The sequence below is a fragment of the Perognathus longimembris genome, chromosome 6 (genome assembly GCF_023159225.1).
Source record: "Perognathus longimembris pacificus isolate PPM17 chromosome 6, ASM2315922v1, whole genome shotgun sequence".
NCBI lineage: Eukaryota > Metazoa > Chordata > Mammalia > Rodentia > Heteromyidae > Perognathus > Perognathus longimembris.
The window spans coordinates 34,266,743-34,282,236 of NC_063166.1; the positions used below are offsets into that span (position 1 = coordinate 34,266,743).

General features: G+C 38.5%; 1 protein-coding gene and 1 non-coding gene across 2 annotated transcripts in view; one reads left to right on the forward strand and one right to left on the reverse strand.

Annotated features, from left to right (window-relative positions):
• Positions 1 to 15,494, reverse strand: part of Cdyl (chromodomain Y like) — a 141,092-nt gene that overhangs the window by 85,787 nt on the left and 39,811 nt on the right. The gene's annotated exons all lie outside the window — the stretch shown is intronic.
• Positions 12,604 to 12,710, forward strand: LOC125354055. Its single transcript, XR_007211439.1, has one exon. It is a non-coding gene; the product is annotated as a U6 spliceosomal RNA (small nuclear RNA).

Genomic DNA, 15,494 nt, shown 5'->3' on the forward strand with positions numbered 1-15,494 from the left:
TAGGTCTGTTAAAGGAACCTGATAGGAGACTATTTGCTGACCAAACTAGGACAGGAAAAAGAAAGTTCCAAATTACCTAAGTTTAATTTTATAGGATTAAATAGGAAACCCATATGTTCTAGACTGTTCTGAGAACAGTCTTGGCTTGACACCTGCTTGTTTCAGAAGCTAAAATGGTTTGGTCACTGTATTTCTCCATTTTAATTACATATCGTGACTGCATTCAAGTAAGCCAATATGGGCTTACTACGCTTCTATTTTATGTACATTGTTCTCAAACATTTTGTCTAGTGGTGTACAAGGCATATATGCAGTGAACAGAGATTTCAGTTCACAACATCAGGGCTGGAGGCATAACTTAAGTGAAAAAGTACTTGTCTACCAGTGGGAGACCCTAGGTTCAATCCTCAGTACTGCAAAACAATGTGTTCACATTTCACCATGTCCTTAAAGGCTACCAAAATATATTCAAGCTTGTTTCCTGGGCCTTTTCCCGGTCCTAGGGAGTAGCTGCAAAAGCACAGGCCACACACAAATGGAGCAAAGCAGACTCTTGTGCATGAAATTCCTGGGAAACAATTTAAGATTACTCTCTCAGCCACTACTGGACTAGAGTAAATAAATCCACTCTTGTTTTGATCACTCTTTATTTTGCAAAAAACTATTGATTGTAGTGGCAATGAACTAAAAGAAAAACCAACAAACAAAAAACCCACAAGCTTAGTGTTCTGAGATGCCATTACTAAAGATCAAGAAAGTTGACAAATGTGATTTGCATTTATCCTTAGTCTTATCAATAAATCCATAAAGCCAGATAAACTCTGAACAAGTACCAAAACACACTCGTGTAAGTTACAAGAAAACAGGGCCACCAAACAATTAATTACTATGAGTAGTTACAAAATTTATACTTACACAATTATAGTATTTACATTTCTTTGTAAAACATGGCTTTCCTTTTAGATAAAATGTTTAAATCATTAGTACATGTTTCTCTCTAGATGTCTGTGTCATAAAAAGTGGCACCACAGTCATTAAATACTGGCCCTCTAACAGATGGTTCCAGTTGTCAAAAACAGAACTCAATTCCATTAGTGATTTTTTTTTTCTTTTGCAAAGAAGGGGGGAGGTATCCAATTCATGGGACAGGAGCCAGCAAACTATGGAAATCCACTTACTACCTGTTCTGGAGAGAGCAATGCTCACTATAGTAATTAAGTGTTTGGAAGAGGCCAAAAGCAGAACAATTTGTGATACATGAAAGCTGTGAGTTCACATTCCCTTGTCCATGAAAGAAAATGTGCTGTTATAGCCAGACTCATCCATTTGCATATTCTATAGCTATTTCCCAGCTCCTACCACAGCAGCTTGAGTAACTGTGACATAAGAATGGCTCACAGCAAAATACTCCACTATCTGGCCCATAATGGAATAGGTTTTCTACATCCTGCATAAAAGGTGAAGAGCCAGCAATTACTTTTGTGATTTTAATACCAATAGTTTTTGAGATATACAGAAATGAAGACCAAAGTAACCTATATCAGAAACATGCACAAAGCAGCATGTACTCTTTTTGCCACAAGCCATAGAGAGACTACTGTGAGAATCAATCTAGTGTTGCAAATGCTTACAACTCTGTGTGTGTGTGGCTGTGTGTGTGTGTGAGAGAGAGAGAGAGAGAGAGAGAGAGAGAGAGAGAGAGAGAGAGAGAGAGAGAGATCCCTGTAATCTGGGTTGTGTTCCCTTTAGAAATCAGCTGGGTTTCTTTAAAACTTCCAAATTATAAGGGTGATGGGGGGGCGGGGGGGAGAGATGCACTGGGGGCTTGAACTCTGAGCCTGGGCACACTGTCCCTGAGCTATTTTTCCTCAAGGTGAGCGCTCTACCACTTGAGCCACAGCAAAACTTCCAGCTTTTTTGAGTAGTTTATTGGGGATGAGATAGTCTCATGGAGTTTCCTGTCTGAGCTGGCTTCGAACACCAGGTCCTCAGATCTTGCCTCTTAAGTAGCTGGAATAACTTTATTCATGTAAATGCATAGAAGTCTACTTTAGGTTTGGAAGTTTTGAATAAGCCCATTTTATATGGCTATAGACACAATAAAGCAAATTGATCAAAAATATTTCAGAAAATCAAGTAACCATATTTAGTCCCCACCCCATCTCCGTTTTGCTCTCATATGCCTCCATCAGAGTGGTAAATTACAGTTCTGGATGCATGATGGTTTGACTTAAGCCTTTTTTTTTTCACTTCACAAGGTTTTTGTTTGGTTTTAAATCAGTTTTCAACTGCTTAGAGATATAACCCAATTGCAAACATAGAAGAAGCATCTACACTGGGTCTGTCTAAGATACCCTTAAGCTATGATGATATCCTCACTTCCAGATAAGCTCATGGTAATTTGAGAATGGATGTAACACCACCATAGCTTAGCCACAAGGAAGCCCACATGGAGTTACTTTACAAATGAATTCAAGAAAATTCTTTTACATATACTTAAAAAAAAAAAAGCAAACCTAAAGAAAAGGTAGACATGGTGGTGCATGCTTGTAATACAGCACTCAGGAGGCTGGAGTGGCAAAAGAATTGCAAGTTCAAGGACAGCCTGGGTTGCTTAGGAAAACTGCCTCAAAGAAAATGAAGCACTGCAAAACAGCAAAAATAAGCTGGTTAGCATTAAGAATTAAAGAAAATAGGAAAATGATTTATGAATAAAATCAAGAACTAGAATTTATATTAAGAAAGATTATGGAACTGAAAGAAAAAACAAAAATAATCAACGTATTAAAGTTAGAATAACAAATATTGAGCCTATGAAGCAGAAAATAAATGAAAACTAAACAGAACTCAAGGGCCTAGTAGAATACCATCAAATAGACCAACAAATGAATTACAGAAGTCTCATTGCAGCACTATTCACTGTAGCTAAGACATGGAATCAACCTAGATGCCCCTCAATGGATAAAGGGATCAACAAAACGTAGTATATATACACAATGAAATTTTACTCATCCATTATAAAGAATGATATTGTACCAATCAATATTATACCATTCATAGGAAACAGAAAGACTTAGGGAAGTAATCCAGACCCAGAGAAACAAAGGTTGCAAACAAAAGTTGCAGGTTTATCTAATCTGTGATAGGCAGAATGTGCCTATAAATTTGTAAGTAAACATGCTGGGTGGTTTGCAAGTGGTTACAAATGAATTAACTCAAGTATAATAGACTCTACCAAGAGCTCAAACGGAATAATGTTTTTAGGCCAAAGCCTAACAAAATACACACCAGGAAATGGGATAGTTGCCAGGGGGAGGGGAACAAAGAAAGAGGGGTAGATTAATGAAGAGGGAAAGAGTAGGACAGAATGTAGTCAAGAATTGATTTTAGGGCTGGGGATATAGCCTAGTGGCAAGAGTGCTTGCCTCGTATACATGAAGCCCTAGGTTCAATTCCCCAGCACCACATATACAGAAAACGGCCAGAAGCGGCGCTGTGGCTCAAGTGGCAGAGTGCTAGCCTTGAGCGGGAAGAAGCCAGGGACAGTGCTCAGGCCCTGAGTCCAAGGCCCAGGACTGGCCAAAAAAAAAAAAAAAAAAGAATTGATTTTAGAGGTGGGAATATATATGGCTTAGTGGTAGAGTGCTTGCCTTCCATGCATAAAGCCCTGCGTTCGATTCCTCAGCACCATATAAACTGAAAAGGACAGAAGTGGCTCTATGCTCAAGTGGTAGAGTACTAGCCTTGAGCAAAAAGAAACCAGGGACAGTGCTCAGGCCCTGAGTCCAAGCCCCAGGACTGGCGCAAAAAAAAAAAATCATTTTATATACTACATAATTAAGAAAAATGAGAAAGGGTGGGGCCAATGGGGATGAAAATGTTTAAGGGATGACACTGATGAAGATGAATTGTATTCATAAACTGCTTTGATAAATGGCACCTCATCCTCAAATTCTAACCTGAGCCATAAGCTGCCTGTCCATGTCCCTTATCAGTGACAGACCAAACAAGCTACCAGCTTACAGGACTTAAAGCACATGTACTGGGTACTAAGATACATAACTGAGAAATGAGAATGGATCTACTGTCTGAGTATCTGTCATTTTCAAGGAAAAGATAGACCAAGTGATTAAATACAAAGATGGCTCATAACTTAAATGCCAACTACTAAGGAAATACAAATAGGAAAATAAACATAAATAGAAGACCGAATTCTAATCTAGCCCGGGCCAAAATGTGAAAGACTATGGGTAAAGTAACTAAAACAAAAGGGTTGGAGGTATGGTTTAAGAATACCTGGCTAGTAAGGACAAGGTCCTGAGTTCAAATTCCAGTATAGGAAAAATAAAACGAACAAAAAGCCCAGAATCAAATATCATTCTATGCTTATTAGGATGGCTCTAATTAAAAATTGAGAATAAATGTGGATAACTGTTACTAGGTGGGAATATGCAATGGGGTAACCACTATGAAAAACACTTTAATGATTCCTCAAAGTTAGAAACAGAACCCACTTTGACACAATACTGATCCCCCATGATGACATATGATCCAATACTAGACATGAAAGTAATAGAGAGAGAGAGAGATTCAAAACGTATTTGTATGTCAATGTTAATGGCAGCATTATTCACACTAGACAAAAGCCACATACCTGTCCACTAAGATGAACAAATAAATAAAATATGGTATGTTCACACAATAGAATATTGCTCATCCTTAAAAGGGACTGAAGTTCTGATCCATACAACATGAACAAACTTTGAAAACATGTTAAGTGAAAGAAGCCAGACACAAAGGACAAATATTGATTTATTATTCCAATTATCAAATATCTACAATAAGCGAATTCATTGAATGAAAAAGCAGAATTGATTTCCAGGGGATGGAATGGATATAGAGATTATTACATAATAATAATATAAAGGGAGTAGATTATTACTTAGTAAGTTATAGGGTTCCTGGTCTGAGTAATCTGAAAGTTTTGGCAACATTGTAATCAATGTCACTGGATTACACATTTAAAATGTTACAGTAGCAAAAGTACTACAGTGGACAAATTTAACCTAAGTGCATTATATGCATGCATGGAAATACAACTAATGTACACTAATTAAAAAGGCAGGAAAATGTTATATTGACAATTTATCTTACACATATTTTACCACAAGAAAAGAGTAGTGCTGACACTACTCTTTACTAAGTACTAAGACCAATCAAGCCTCTTCAACAGGGAAATACACTGTGTCCACGTCCCTTATCAGGGACAGACTTCAGCTCCTAGCTTGTATTTTAGCATGTGTATTAGGTACAGGATACATAACTGAGAAATGGGAATGGGTCTGCTCTCTGAATATGTTATTTCTGGTGAATATATCATTGAAAAGACAGATCAAGTGATAAAAGACTTTAAGGTAAGTTATCCTCTTGAACATAAGTTATGAAATGGAATTATAAAATTACTTCCTGATTACAAAATGTTAAAATTAGTTCAAGAAAGCTAATAAACCTTACACCTTTTCTCTCAACTGTGCAAAGAGATCTGCAGTGGTGGTGGCTTCTTGGATGGTGGCATGGACTGATGGTCCATTTCAAGGCATAGACATAACTGGGCAGGCTTCAGAAAAGGTACACTCTGTGTCAAGGTATTTGCTTGTTCAAGACACTGATTATCATTATGAGGTGGGATTCCACATGCAGGAAGGAATAAACTTCATGAGCACACACAATGAGACTGGGAGTTATTCCTAGATAACAGCTTATAGGGCTCTCTTTGTTATCTGTGTGACCCAAGTAGGAATTTAACTGAAAATATTTTGTACACTATGAAAGGAACTTGAAAGATATGAAGTAAAAGTTTCATTTTTCTTACCATATGGCAGCCTTTAAGGGACTCTATATCCTGCTATCGGGTAAGACCCCACAACTTGACACCAGTTCTAGAGAATGGTATCTGGGACTTTTTTTTTTTTTTTTTTTTCTCCTTTGGCCAGTCCTAGGGCTTGGACTCAGGGCCTGAGCACTGTCCCTGGCTTCTTTTTGCTCAAGGCTAGCACTCTGCCACTTGAGCCACAGCGCCACTTCTGGCTGTTTTCTGTATATGTGGTGCTGGGGAATTGAACCCAGGGCCTCATGTATACGAGGCAAGCACTCTTGCCACTAGGCCATGTTCCCAGCCCCCTTTTCTTTATTTTGATTGAGCCTCAAGAAATTACAGTATTGACAATGAAGGTAGATTTGGTTTTAAGAAGTCCCAGATACTGGGGCTGGGGATATGGCCTAGTGGCAAGAGTGCTTGCCTCATATATATGAAGCCCTGGGTTCGATTCCCCAGCACCACATATATAGTAAACGGCCAGAAGTAGCACTGTGGCTCAAGTGGTAGAGTGCTAGCCTTGAGCAAAAAGAAGCCAGGGACAGTGCTCAGGCCCTGAGTCCAAGGCTCAGGACTGGCCAAAAATAATAATAATAATAATAATAATAATAATAATAAAGAAAGGGGTTCATTATCCTTTGTACTTTCCATGTGGACATGTAAATTAGCATAACATAAAACTCTTCATCAACCAATCAACATTACTAGTGATATTTCTGAAAACACTATTGCTTTAATGTTTTCTATACATCTATTTCAAACATTTATAGCAGTGACACTAATTGATAAAAAAAAATTAAAATTGAACTCTCAGGGGAATACAACAGCTCAAAAGCTAGGTATTTACGTTCATATAAGACTACTGTCGACATATGGTCTAATATCGACATTACATTTAAAGCCCTAGGCGAACTTTCTTGGGCGTGGCCACGTGGCTACTGTATATGTTCTTGATACATTGTATATTGTATATATGTCTACCTGATCTAGAGAAGAGATAGAAAAACAGGGCGTAAGATATCACAAGAAATGTACACACTGCCCTACTATGTAACTGTACCCTTTTTGCACAACACCTTGTCAAAAAATTTGTGTTCAATTAATAAACAAACAAACAAACAAATAAATAAAGGAAACTGATTAGTTTACCACAGTATGAATACTAAACAAAATGTAACAATATCTGAGAACTGAAATTTAAGGTCATGGAAACCTATGTGCTCCCTGCACATATTAATGATAATGGCCTACCCGCTAACTTTTACATTTTCATATCTGAAATGTCACTTGGAGCCACTAACATTTTAAAAAAAAAAAGCGATAAAGATATCAAAAGTGGTGTTACATAAAGAGACTCTATCTTACACCATTAATACAATTAATATAATTAGGTGTTAAGGCTGAAAAATCCAAAAACTGCCCCCAATGCAATTAACAGAGTTGGTGCCGAGAACAGAGTAAAAATATAAGGCACTTCTGACTACATTTCATTCTGGATGTGAGGCAAGACCTCTGGCCTTTTACAGATTTCAAAATGTGTCATTATTCCACCTTTCTGGTCTACTCTAGGCTTGCTGCTATAACTTATTCTGTTCTACATTTTAATTTTAGTTTTGAAGTAGGATTTCCATCCATGCAATTAAAGTCATCTTGTGGACATCATTTCTAATCACTTCCCAATGCATCAAGCAGGGAATTGGTTTAACTGATCTCATTTTCTTTCACATAGCTCCTGGAAGTCCCCATCTACCTAGCCTCTTCTTAAATATAACACGAGAAAAAAAAACAGAACACTTGCTACTGAAGAGGCTGTCAACTGCAGCGAGTGTCAGACTCCTTTATCCCATTCATTGGAGACACTGGCTCAGAGTCAAGCAGCTGAGCCTCAGAACCCTGGAAAGCTTGACGCTGTCAGAAAGAAAACCAAGTGGCAGAATCCAGCCAGCAGAAGAACTTACCTTTTCTCCCCATAATATAAACTGGGTTTAGAACACTGAATTGCTAACCAAATTAATGCCTGAGTCTGATATGTGATACAAAACCACAGTGTCAGCTTCAAAGCCACTGGTGACATTGTTTTTAAGCATCTCTTGTTTGACACTACAGAAAGAGCACACTGGGTATTTTTAATAATCACTTTGGAGTCAAAGGTGTATTTCAGGGCTTTAAACAACAAAGAAATAGTACAAATGCTGAAAACAAGAATGTTTTCATCTACCCCTTGGGAGCATTACACTCTTAGGGGAAAGCCTAGTGCCACCATGTTAGCTGTGCTCCACAGGGAGCTCTTGGGAGATGGACTGGGAATTAATCTATAGCTCCCACCACTGCTCCAGAATGCTCTACCTTCTTCCCTCCTCTCACCTCTCCTCCCCTCTTCTCAACCCCCATCCCAAACACACACCAATCTCTCTCCCTAACCCTCTCTGGAGAAGAGGTAACACTCCATCACTCTTCCAGGATGCTCCACTCTCCTTATCAGTTTTACCCCTAGTCCTGCTGAAGCCACCTTCAGATTCTGACTGTCCCTAATACCTGGTACATACATTCCCAGGAGCCAGGGGTCATTATTGTCAGCACTTCTACTGTTTAACACCACAGGAATCTCTGCTTGCTGTGGGAGGTTCAGCAACCTCCATTCACTAGATGTCAAGGATACTCTCCACATCCACACACACACACACACTCTCTCTCTCTCTCACTCTCTCTCTCTCCAAATTAATTTTGACAAGCAAAGTGTCTTCAGACACTGTTAAATGTCTCAAAGGGTAGGGATGAGGGTTTCAGATACCCTCCCTTAAAAAAGACTACAGTAAACACCTATTAGATTACAAGGCAAATAGAGAAATTGGGGGGTGGGGGGTTAGCATTTCCCCTGCCTCAGGACCTCAGCTCCTCCCACTAGCCCCCAGATCCACCCATACCTAATGAGCCACTCCTACTCACTACCTACCTACTTCCCCTTTACCCCAAGAGAGAAAGAAGCTGCCACCTGGATAAGGTGAGACGCCATGTAGCTCCCTCTCCCGTGGGAACTATGGCCCCACTAATAAACCTCCTTATGAACCTTCTTCTCCTGTCTGTGATTATCTCTGCATGGTCCCCTGGGATGGCCAGGACATATCCTTTGGGAGGGAGGGAGGGAGGGAGGGAGGGAGGGAGGGAGGGAGGGAGGGAGGGAGGGGAAATACATCGTAATTCACTTCTCTGATTCTGAAGTCCTTAGGGGTACACTGAAGATGCTAGGTACTTTGGGCTGACATGATTAATACCTGTAAAGTAAGGAACAAATTTCCCAAATCAGAAAGTTGCCACAGCATGGAGGTTATCAACAGATTGGAAAGAGAAAAGGCTCAAGTCACCACTATCGCACAAGCTTGTCAGGAATCTTGAGCTGTGGCTCAAATGCATCAGGCCTGGTGGCCTCAATTTTGCCACTTGTCCACTAGGCCAGGAGATGATCATCCTCCAACCTGAGCACTGATACCATTAGAATAAAGTATTCTAGACCCAATGACTAGTATACATGAACAATAACTTTATACACTTCCATGCGTTGGTCAGTAAAAAGCACTCAGACCTCCAAGTACAAGGAAGGATATGCATGTGAAAATAGACCTATTCACAATAATTCTTTAGAGTACCACCACAACACAACACACTTTAAAAAGGTAGGTAGTAAGCCCTTTGGTTCACTGGTTCCAGGACTCCTCCAGATACCAATATTCACCAATGTTCAAGTTCCTTACATAAATAATGGTTCTGTATTTATAAAGGCTTGTAAGGAACACATCCTCTCATATCCTGGCATTCGCCTCTAAAAGACTTAATAATACAGTGTAAATAGTTGAAGTTCTGTACATGTTCAGTACAGACCAACATGCTTTGCTATTTTCAATCCATCGTTGGCACAGTTGGATTCAGATACAGATCTGGAGACAGAAGGCTGTCACTATCAAGGTATACAGAGATTGGGATTAGTGGGCAGTACTCATAAGTTCCTGTGTTCAATGCTAGCTCTGAATCATTCTCAATCTTTGAATCTGCATAGTAGTTAGGCAGACCCTGCTAACTTTTACAACAGATGGGTCCCCCTAACGGCCCAATGTTACCCATTCCCTAAAAAAGAAAAACAACAGAAAGAAGTCCTTGATCTTTTATATCCAATTCATAGCATACAAACAAAAAACAACACTAAGCTTAATGTGTTTTTTTAAAATCCCCAATCTCAATGTTTCAAAGACAGCTGGCTTTCCCCCATTTCGTCTTTTATTACAAAATACAAACTATGGTTTTATGCTTCCCCCTTCCTTAAAGAAACAAAGTTAAGCTGGTGACAAAATCAGACAAAGCTGGATAACCAGCACACAGGTAGTAAAACAGGGCATCCAAAAAGAAAAGACCATTTGCTCGAAATGTCTCTGTCTCTGTCTCTCTCTCTCTCTCACACACACACACATACACACACACACACACACGTCAAATATTTTTCCAAAATCCTTTCCTTTCCTAAGAACAAGTGATCTTCATTAGAAAGAATGAGAGAATGTTTGTCCCAAGAAATGAGACAACACAGAAAAATTTATCAAACTGACTACTAAGCAAACCAGTTTACTTTTGGTAAGTGGATATGGTGAATCATAAGCCATACTGGTAATACTGGCTAGGCATAACATTTAGGCCCTCAAGACACAATATTGGGTAAAATAATTTCCAACTGAGGATATTGTTAATTTAAAAGATGTGAATGAAAAAATTTTAACTTTAAATGAAGCACTGTTTAAGTCCAAATTATAAACAGGATTCCTGTTTACTTTCTTATAACTAAAGCGGTACAGAAGTATAAAGGAAATAAATTAAGAGCTGTATTTGCTATAAAGGGCTTAATGTGAAGCCAGTAGTAAATGATTTTTAAAGAGAAAAGGGCTAACAAAAATTTCCAACCTACTTACCTTGCTTCTGGTGATCTAAAAATACAAATTAAAAGATAACACTTTTTCTATTAACTGAGCTCTGGTTTTTATTTTCTTTGCTGGATAATACCCAGTGCTGCATGGCCTGCTCAGGTTCTCCTGTTAATAGCTGGCTTCAACAAAAGCTTGAAATGGTCCTGGCTTCTGACCCAGTAATTGCACTGTAATTCGTTTAATCCTCTCTTCAAACAGAAAGTATGATCCAAGAGCAAATCAGAGTATTACTTCTAACTGTGTACCTGCAATTAAATATCTGTTGAGAAAGAGTGCTCCATTCAATGTGTGAGCATTAGAAAGGTTCTCCTTGAACTTAGCTGCTTCTCAGTAGGTCCACTTTAGTGCTCTACAACCAGATGCCAGTCTTTTCCATGTGTCATAATTACCACAAAAAAAGAAAAGCAAGGAGAGGGATAAAATGATTAAATAGATTTTTGAAACAATACAAGCAGGATGTAAAATAAGCATTTAGTTGTATTAAAGGTGCTTTAATGACACTGGGGAAATGCTTACAATATGTAAAATATAGGACACAAATACATAGTTCATAGCCAACTATGTTAAACATGGGAGTTTGTAAACCCCGCTGTGTGCATGGAGGAGGTGAGGATGGAGCTTGAATCTACCACCACCTAAACTATTCACAATTTCCATGGAATTATACAGTCATTGGCCAGTTACTGTTCCCTTTACAGTTATGCTATCAGAATAATATTTGCTGGCTGAAAAAGGAGTATGTATTCTGTAACAAGATTACAGCTATATATGTAATACAACCACGCAGAAGTAGTAATACAGGTAGCATTAACTTCTCAGAGATCTTTTACTTTATGTAAAACACAGCTACTACTTCCAAAAGTTCAAAGCAAAACTCATTTCAAAAACAACAACAACAATAAAACCGGCAATCTAAATCATTAGCTATGACAATTTGGACACTAAGAAGAGGTTGAGGGGGACCTGAACACTCAATTATCAAAACTCACTTTTACAATGACATTAATGTTAATTCTGCAATACTATTGGAGAACACCTTAATTGTTGAATGAAGCTAAGTAGTAATTTCAGAAATGTATGAAAATTTAGTATGTGCTAACAGGTAAAATAAAAATAAAAAACACTACATTTAAAAGAAGAAAAAAATAGTAAATCTCACTATGAAGGTAATAGTATGAGCTAGGCACCAGTTGTTCTTGCCTGCAATCCTACCTAGCTACTCAGGAGGCTGCAATTTGGAGGATGGCAGTCCGTGGTTTAAAAAAAAAAAAAAAGTCCAAGAGACTCCATCTCCAAAATAACCAGCAAAAGGCTGGGCTGGAGGCATGGTTCAATTGACAGGGCACCATCTGAACAAGTCAAGACTCTGAGTTTAAATCAGATAGTAATGTGGCATCTTATTGTCCATTAGATTAGCAAAAAGTAAAGGCTGATTATAACCAGACCCAACATATATATATGGGAAAGCAGACACTCTTCTATGAGTGCAACCATGCTATCTGGAAAGCAATGTAGCAAATCTGAATTTTTTTAATATGTGTACATTTTTGACCTAGTAAGTCCATTTGAAAAACTGTTAACCTAAAAGCCAATAGGGAATAGATAAACTGTAGTAAAACATATATGGGAAAAACTACCATAAGGTCTTAAGTAAAATGGTTCACATCTACTAAATAACTATGTAATGATAACCAAAATACCTATTCTGAAATTGCAAAGAAAAAATGGAACTTTTAGTGGTTTTTTAAAATTAACCTATGTGTGCTTGCTTCGGCAGCACATATACTAAAATTGGAACAATACAGAGAAGATTAGCATGGCCCCTGCGCAAGGATGACAGGCAAATTCATGAGGCATTCCATATTTTTACAAAAGCAATACTTGCAAAACTGTTTGGTGTAAATGAACGGAAAATAAAATGATCAATGGATGCTGCACATCCATGGATGGAAGCACATCATCAAATTAAAATTCACTTGTGATTTTTAAAGTAACAAAGACCTCTTCCCTAGAAAATACGGGTAGGATATCTATGAAATATTTTGAGGAAGTCACACTTTAAATGCTGAAACAGAAGTGCCCAAAGAGTGAAGCGATGGCAACTATGTTGTCTACCATGTTCCTACTGATATTTTCTTTCCTGGAATTTCCCAGTATATGTTAGACAAGAAAATGCAATATATGTAAAATACCAAACCATAATTCATTAGAAGATCTGTAACTTCTGACTCACAAAATTAAAACGGCCACTGTCCAACAAAGGAACTAGATACAATTTATAGCACACAGAAGAGAAGACTGGTGATTTTTCTATGCAATGGCAGCAATTCAAAATCAGTCCCATCCGGTCCCCCCACCCCAATCGCAAAAAAAGTCCCACCAAAAAAATAGCTAAGAGAGGTGGAGGTAACTTATACTTGTAATACTAGCTACTCAGGAGGCTGAGATCTAAGAATCTCAGTTTGAAGCCAGCCTGGGCAGGAAAGTCTACAAGACTCATCTCCAATTAGTTACCAAAAAGCCAAAAGTGGAGCTGTGCCTCAAAGTGGCAGAATGTTATGCTTGAAGAAAAAAAAAGTCAGGAACAGCAAGCAGCCAGAGCCATGGGCCTGACTATAACCACAGCAAAAATGGTTTGGAGGCACAACCCAAGTAGTAGAAAGCCTGGGTTCAAATTCTAGAAGCAGGGCTGGGCATATGGCCTAGTGGCAAGAGAGCTTGCCTCCTATACATGAAGACCTGGGTTCGATTCCCCAGCACCACATATATAGAAAATGGCCAGAAGTGGCACTGTAGCTCAAGTGGTAGAGTGCTAGCCTTCGGCAAAAGGAAGCCAGGGACAGTGCTCGGGCTCTGAGTTCAAGGCCCAGGACTGGCCAAAAAAAAAAAAAAAAAAAGAAATTCCACCAAATTCTAGAAGCACAAAAAAAAAAATTAAAGGATAAGAATTAGAGGGCTCAACAAAGGAACATTATATACTCTTTGCTCAATTCCTCTAGAAATTCAAAGTCATTGCCTGCCATGATAACTCCACTAGAACTTTACATAGTGACAGGGTGATTTTAAATTTCCTTTAGAAGAATATGAATTTTCTTTAAAAGCCAAAAAAAAAAAAAAACTGTGAAGGCTTGCATTGCAGCAAAGGGGAGAACTGAACAACGTGATATAAGAAATTAATAATTATTTACTTACTCTGTAATTAAAACAATATTATAGGACTGGGGATATAGCCTAGTGGCAAGAGTGCCTGCCTCGGTATACCCGAGGCCCTAGGTTCGATTCCCCAGTACCACATATACAAAAAACGGCCAGAAGCGGCGCTGTGGCTCAAGTGGCAGAGTGCTAGCCTTGAGCGGGAAGAAGCCAGGGACAGTGCTTAGGCCCTGAGTCCAAGGCCCAGGACTGGCCAAAAAAAAAAACAATATTATAAGGAAGAATGTGCAAAATGATCACACAAACAAAATCAGCTCAAACTGATACCATTACTTGGGAGGAAGAATGGCAAGTTCCTTAAGCATGAAATACATATACTCTTCCATACAGATAGATCCTGACACAAGTTTACAAGAAACACCATGGGAGTTCACTTCCACACTGGACATGATAAACAAAACTATAAATGACCTAATCCCTTCAGGAGGATGTGACTAATCACTAGACAGTGCTGAAGTTAGGAAGTAACCAAGGAAAGAATCAATGATGCTACCCAACCCACATGGAAACCTTTATACATGTGCAGGTTATCTTTTGGATAGAACAGTCATGTAATTATATTCTTTATGTGAATTTCAAACATTTATCCACAGTGCTTTCTACTTTCCTAACACATAATTACACACACCTACAAATTACCTAAAAAATCTTGAAATATGCCAATTCCAATGCAGTATGTTTGCATGGTACTGAGAGTATGCATTTCTAACCAACTCTTACTAGGAGTCAAAAGCTGCTCCTGTCTTCTTTAGAATTTTGTCATTTGTTGTACAAGAAATGTAATTGGTACTTGTGCAATTAAAAAGTCATTTTTAAATGCCATGATGGAACACGTTTGGATCTACAGTTATTAAATTCTAAATGGTGACACTCGGTCAGGGTCAGTTAATGTTAGCCTCCTTTGGTCCCCTAACGGTAATTAGTAACTGCGCCAAAAGAGACATATGACTGCGAAAAATACACTGATTAGCTGGGTGACATCATAGAATCACTGCAGAGGCTCTTTTCAAAGTACTTTTTTAAATCAAATATTCTATTCTTACTTAAAATTGTTTAAGTCCAGTAAGTAAAAAATAAATGTAAAGGTAATACTCCTACCAAGTAATATGTATACAAGATAATTCAAGATGTCTTTAAGTGGCCTATGTTTTATCTACATCATAGTCTTGCTAATTTAGCTTTCAAAAAAAAATCCTTCTTTACTCCTGAAGGATTTATGAGTTTGCCAACCATTATAAGTCTGCAGGACCCTCAAGTTTCCCTGGGCTGCCCTGCACCCACTAGCTAGTTCACTACATACTGAGAATTGTATCTATCTGCAACTCAACCTATGTCAAGACCGCTTCCACGATCTGAATATCTGTACCCACCAAAACTCATACATAGAAACCTAATCCCTGACAAATCATCACTGTATTGGAAGGGAGCGGTATTTCTGA